The sequence below is a fragment of the Triticum dicoccoides genome, chromosome 5A, assembly GCF_002162155.2.
Source record: "Triticum dicoccoides isolate Atlit2015 ecotype Zavitan chromosome 5A, WEW_v2.0, whole genome shotgun sequence".
In the NCBI taxonomy this organism is placed as follows: Eukaryota; Viridiplantae; Streptophyta; class Magnoliopsida; order Poales; family Poaceae; genus Triticum; species Triticum dicoccoides.
In genome coordinates this window covers 408,315,379-408,322,197 of record NC_041388.1, presented here as the reverse complement: position 1 = coordinate 408,322,197, position 6,819 = coordinate 408,315,379, and positions in this window count along the sequence as shown.

The window sequence follows — 6,819 nt, the reverse complement described above, 5'->3', positions numbered from 1 at the left end:
TCCGCACCTCCATGGCCTAGAGGCCATCGGAAATGAGGTGGACCGACGGTGTTGCCGACGGGAGAAAAGGAGCTTTTGTTGTGGAGGAGGAAAGAGATGGTTGCTTATTATCGTGACTGCCGGGCGATGACTCTGGCCGTGTTCGCGTCAATGCACTCGGTCATGATACTGGCTACCACGGTCGACTGTAAACTTCCAAGTACTCCTATATTGTACTAGTATAAGATGTTTTATAGTCACCGCGAGGATAAAAAGGTCTTATGGTTTGAGACAATCTATATGCATGCACTTTTGTCTTTCATTGATGTGCCCTCACGATGGGGCTCCTTCGTATGGGAGAGGTTGCATGCACAAATAAATTTCACATATATATCATGACGAAATCATCTACATTAATCGCTAAATTTACATTTTCAAAAAATATTCATCTCACAAAGCTATTAATCTTATTAGCGATTCGTCTTCAAATCTAAATTCGTCTTGTCCAGGATTCAATTTATTTTATAGTTGTTAATTGTTATATTCCGATGAAATTCTGTATCAGCGCCAGCTCCTAACAAAGTGTCGCTGGTATCATCTTATAGCAATTTCAAAAAAGAATCGTCTTAGCAATTACCATGATTAAACCTAGACACGGAGAGCCTAGTACCACGGCCCAAGCCCGAAGGTTGAGCCATGCAGGGCCTCCAACTTTTGCTACGAAAGCTCAACCCGAAAAGCTCCCAAAATCATCAAATAGAGTATTTATATGTATAATAGTATGCTTAATTTAGCGGCCAATTGATTTTTTAAACATGTTTTTGACCTAGGTCCAGACTTGGAACTTTTAGTTCAATAATTATTAACCCAAATGATAACAGCCACACGTATGGCATGTTTGCATTTCGCCTACACGCATTGATTCATGTTGATGCTGTTTTACACGAATTCTAAAGAAATCTATTGGAATTTTGATGCCATGTAGGCGTAGCATGTTGTGTGGGCGTTAAAGCGCTTGCCAACACGACCCGCGGCACGCGGTTGCTGGCTGCGTCATATGGGCGAACCAGTTCCTGCCCACACAGTCACCACCTAGTTCGTCCGTGTGAGGGAGAACTGCTCTTTGCCCACACGACGCTCGTACGGGGATAGATGGCAACTGTAGTTGCGCGTATGTGGCAACCAGGTAAACACATATGACAACTATGATTAACCATACATGGCATAGAGAGTCTTACAAGCATAGAGAGTCAGAGACCGACATTAAATAACCTCTAAGCAACCTAGTAACAAAATGGCTATGATTTTGTAACTACTAGAATAAAAAAATATTCGGCATGAGATCCGGTTTCAAAGACCTTGGGATGACAAAAAAAAAGTTAAAAGGGATCATCAATCGAGTTAACAAGATAAAGAGATGTCCTTTTGGATCTAAACAAATATCAAAACGAGCAGCAAAAACTAACAGAACAATTATTTTATTTCATAGCTCATACTTACATAGAGGGTAACTTAATTTTGCATGCATGCACGTACAAGAAAAGATGAGGGTCACCTATCGGGAGATCAAATTAAGGTGGCCACTATCTAATGGAATATTCTATTCACCGCTCGTAGCGAAGGATAGTGCCGTATTGGTACGAATCACACACTCAATCAGTGATATGGCACTGCTCATCTAGGCCAATTTTCATTTGGTTGGGGGTTCTTTTTTTTTGCGAGAAAACTTCCAATCTATTCATCAACTATTAAGGTAGAACACCAGAAATAAAAATTACATCCAATTCTGCAGACCACCTAGTGACGACTACTAGCACCGAGCGAGCCAATCTATTCATCAATTTTCATTTTGTTGGTATTTTGACCCAGGATTCTGGCGTATTTTTTCCCATGGTTTTTCTGTAGGAACTTATTTTCTGGCGGTGTTCTTCGTGGATTCTTGGGTGGTTTTCCTAGTTTTTTTATTTTCCTCTTTTCGTTTGCTATTTTTAATATACTTTCTTTTTACTTTTTCAAATTCCCAAAGATTTGTTGAACTCATGAATATTTCATAAAATTTGTGAACATTTTCTTTTTTTTTTGTTTTTTGTATAAATCCTAGATTTCATAAAGAATCATGATCTTTTTAATAACGCGTGTAAATTTTCGAATTTAAATATTTTTCTTAGTAAAATTGATTTTTTAAACTATGTGTTGTTATAAACCCATGAATATTTTCTGAATTTCACAAATTTTGAAAATATTCAAAGCTAACCTATTTCTCTAACCAGAATATGCCGCGTTTTTTTGCTTGATGACGTTGTTGTTCCCGCGTTGTTTCTTAGTTTCGTCCGTGAGGCCTATGGAGGGTGGTACATCCCCTGGTATATTTATATGGATGCAGGAGGAAGAAGTCTTCGGCGCCCCCAAGGATTTGGATGTATTTGTAGTTAATGTAAGAGTCTTCTCTACTTGATATATGACCTTTGGCCTTTCCACGCAAAATCTTAATATACTCCGGTATTTATTTCTAAAAAATGAAATAAGGGATTGACCCGCAACAATAAAAAGGAAACTCCTACTATGAAACATAATTTATGTTGAGCTTTTGATATGGCCTGTGATAGCCATCATCACTATATTTTCTTCTTTCAAGAGTTCGAAACTATATTTGGTTTTGGGTTCTCATGGAATGGTACATATATTTCGTATTTATTATGTATTTTTTAGTATTATCTTAAAATATTAACTATGTGAAGATCATTATTGGGTGCACCGGGTTAGCTGAATACATTCCGGAGGCAGATTGTAGACAAGCAAGTTGTTACCAATAATAAAAAAAGGTTGTTACCAAGCAATGCAATGATGCTACGACACAAAAATAGTAAAGATGGGCTCCTGGATACTTGTTGTATTGTTGGACAAACTGAAAAATGGAGCAGTGAGTTGCATGGTCAATTGTGTCTGAATTTCCATTGTACTCGGCTGAAGTATTGATATAGACTTCCACATCTAAAGCTAGTACAGAACTGGCGGGCTAGAGATACTGAGCAGGCTCGATCCTATGGCTGCTATAGGCGGGCAAAGGCCCATAAAGTAGTAACTGGGCCAGGCACAGTCACGGCCCAATAAGATCTGTTTTATTTTATATATGTAATTTAAATTTAAATTCGGAATATCCTCTTAAAAATATTATTGAAATATTTTAATATTGGAAAAAGATGATGACTTTTTAAAATTCATTTGAAAAATATGCATTATGTGTTTGCAAAAAATTTACATGTAAATGCAGCGTATTTTAGAAAAATAGTCATTGATTATTTTAAAAAGATTGTGTTTGAATAATGTTCATCGTGCATTTTTATTTATAAAAAGGTCATTAATTTGCAAAAAAGTATATCAATAAATTGCTTGTCTACAATCCACCTTTGGAATGTATTAGAAAGCTGATGGCTAGAAAAAGTAGTAGAAAGAGTAACTAAGGAAAGCTAAGTCAGCCTAGACAGGCAAAAAAATTGGCTCTACTCCAAACATATGTCGAAACACTCGTTCAACAAGTAGTCGCAACACATGCATGCACGCACGCACGCGCACATATCAACTCGACTTGACTATATTTTGTGAGTTATCGAAAGTTTACTCCAAGGTAAATTATGTTTGAAATTTGCCTAGACATTTCGGTTATTTTGTCCGCGGTAAACCGGCTGACCCATGTGTCCGCCCCCGAAGGCCTGAACCAGCGGCGGAGATGCTGATGCATTTGCATGCTTTCACCAAAATCACCCCAATTTTTAAGGTTTTCGTGGTCCACGTACAGCCCCATAGTCGGTCCCCGATGAGCGATGACCCAAAACCATTTGTATCGGAGCTCACGCGTCAAGCTGCAACGCCCCATGGCGAACATATAACTCGTTTGACCGGGCTGGCGACATGCACGACCCGCGCCGTACGTCGCGCTCTGGACACAACCCCGATGCGCTCCGCATACGTACATTCTTCGTGAGACCGGATCAGCCGCGGCTTAGCCCAGCCTGCTCGCCCGGAGACCCACCGGCACCAGCACCACAAGGGTGAAGTCCGAAATAAACCCTGAGATTATAGAGGCCGACGCAAATAAACCCTCACCTTCAAATCCCTGAAGTTCGTACCCCATATTTACACATCCCAATCAATCCAAACCCCTGCATGAATAAAATCTGTTTGGTGTGATAGGAAAGGCCCGATCCCAGACGGGATTGATTTCAAGTGTCACTTACTACACGGGCCTACTTCTCATGTGCATCTCCTTCCTCATTCTGTTCGTCACAGATTTACTCCCCAGCCGATCCATCCGCACGGTGCCAAGCACCAGCTGATCGATGCGGTGCAGCGGCGATCGATGGCAGTCCGGACGAGCTCCTTAGCAGCATGCTGCACCTAAGCAGTCCGGAACAAGCCGGGAAGGGCGAGAAGACGGCGGCTGTGATCCAAAACTGACGGTTCACACTTAAAAAACGGGCGGTTCCGCTGAAGCCTTGAAGGTGGGCGTTGTTCGCATGTTGCTTCCTCTGCGAGATTCAACGGGATATGTGAGTACTAAGTTAGTCCCGACGCTGGTCGCCGCATTGTTGGGCACGTCCCTGGAGGTTATGCTGATGAGCGTGTTCGCCACAGGGCGGTGACCATGAGCCGCTCCACGGTTCACAACACTGCTCTTGTACTCGACAAGGAACGTCAACAAGTCAAACTTCATGGCGGAGTAGTCCCGCCGCCATGCCTGTTGGCCTCTGATCTTGATCACTACTGCCGCCAATGTAATGCATCAACTCGTCGATTACTTTTGGGTGCGAGCAACATGCGCGAGTTGGCTCAGGTTTTCTTCCGATGCCATGCCATGAGGGGCAACACGCACGTACAAAACTTGTGATGTATAGCTACCTACAGCCACCAATACAAAGCTATCGATTTCTTCTAGTGGCCATAACACACACGACACGAATGCGAGCCGAGGAGGAAGAGGAGCGCCTGAAGCAGTGTAGAGGAGAGTGGCAAGCAGAGAACGACCTTCTTGCTGAAGCACATCAATCATTAGGAAAATTTGCACCTGTCCATGGTAGAAGCATATAACACATAAGCAAAACCAGGCCTGGTAGTTTCTTCAAGGATTGGTTTAGGAAAATCACAAGCAAAGGAGGTGACGCACATACATGGGGCTGGACGCTAGACCCCTACAGCTGCGGCAGCCCGCAAGGCCGGAGGTTGTCCGGTGTGTAGACATGACGGCCGTAGAGATCCATCTTGCATGGACGCATCTAGTAGTGCGCCCGGGTGGAGTAGTTCTCTATAGCTATCAGAGAAGTGAGTTCCTGGTCAGGATTATGCTTTTCCACGTGCGCCAAACATATCGATGGTTAGGATAGACCAGGATCAGAAAGGTCAGGATATGGACTTCAAAGATTTAGAGGTGATGGTTCATTTGCGTCGGCCTCTACAATCTCAAAGTTTATTTCAGACTTCACTCGCACCACAGCAACAGCAGCTGCTTCCTCGCCTGTGCCGTGGCGTGGCGGGGACGACGCGTCCAAGACCGGGACGGAGGCGTGACGACGACTAGTCTCGGCCGGCGCGCGATCCCATCTCGCCCTGCTGCGTTCTACACTTTTTACTGGCGCGTCTTTGGCCGGGCATGGCCGGCCCGGCTAAACTATGGGTAGATCACTCCAGTGTCACTGCGCTGCCACCGCGGGAGAGCCAGTCACCGAGGAGAGAGGTGAAACGCATTTAATTACAGTTGGAGGCGTAGAGCTTCGCCTGGCCCGGCGTGCGATTATTCCCTCACCGCCTGGGGGGGTGTTAAAATCCATCGATCGGCAAGCAACTTGCTTGGGTCGACGCATCGGCTCGCTTTGGCCCTGCTCATCAACGCTCTCTCCGATCAGCCAGCACGGCGATGTGGCGTGCACGGCAATATGCCCCCGCCCCTTTCGCCGCCCGCTCCTGAATTTACCAGCAAAGCTGGACCGACGCGCTGTCGCAGTTGGTGCGCATCTCGAGCCAGCCATACGGGAGAATAACTTTGAGACCGGTCCATCCGTCCATGCACGCGCCTCTCGTGCCCGTGGGGCAGACGTGCGCCTGCCCGCGGATGCATCATGCAAAGTAATGGAGGCGCCATGCCATCCATCTTCCTTCTAGTTGGATCTAGTAGTAGTACGTACGTACCACGCAGGTGTAGTAGTATTGCACTCGTGAAAGAAATAAATCAACAACGATCTTGTCCCCGCGTGGCTTGTCTTCGGAACCGGCAGATGATTCGGACACCGTACTTCGGATACAAAAACCTATCAGCAGCAGTCTGAGGCGCCGGGTTTATGTATCCGTCCGAGGCTTGACCAGGGATTAGGTGACGCGAACAGGAGATGGATCGGCAGATCAAAACCTTATAGAATGCCGACCAAGGCCATAAATACTCGCATGTGACGGCCGCTAACTCTGGGTGGATCTTGATGGGGCTTACTTAGATTAGCCTCGCACGCGCGACACAGGCTGAGAGATCGAATCTCGTGCGTGCAGGCATGCTGCTTTGGCACGACCACGAGCGAGTCATGTGACCGCCAAGCGAGCTTCAGCAACTTCTGCAGATTACACAAGACTCTGCATGCATGCTCCGGACATGGCGCGGTGCAGCGCCCAAGCTTCAAGTAGGCACGGGACCGCACGTCTACTGTTGTTTAACGATGGCGCTCTACTGTTATTAGTTGTTAACTGTTTCTTGTTTGGAACATAATGACAAGGAACGTAGAATCAAACATAGCAATGGGTCACCTGAAAAGAAACCTAACTCAAGGACGCGTAGTATGTGAGCGCGAGCACACTGGAGCT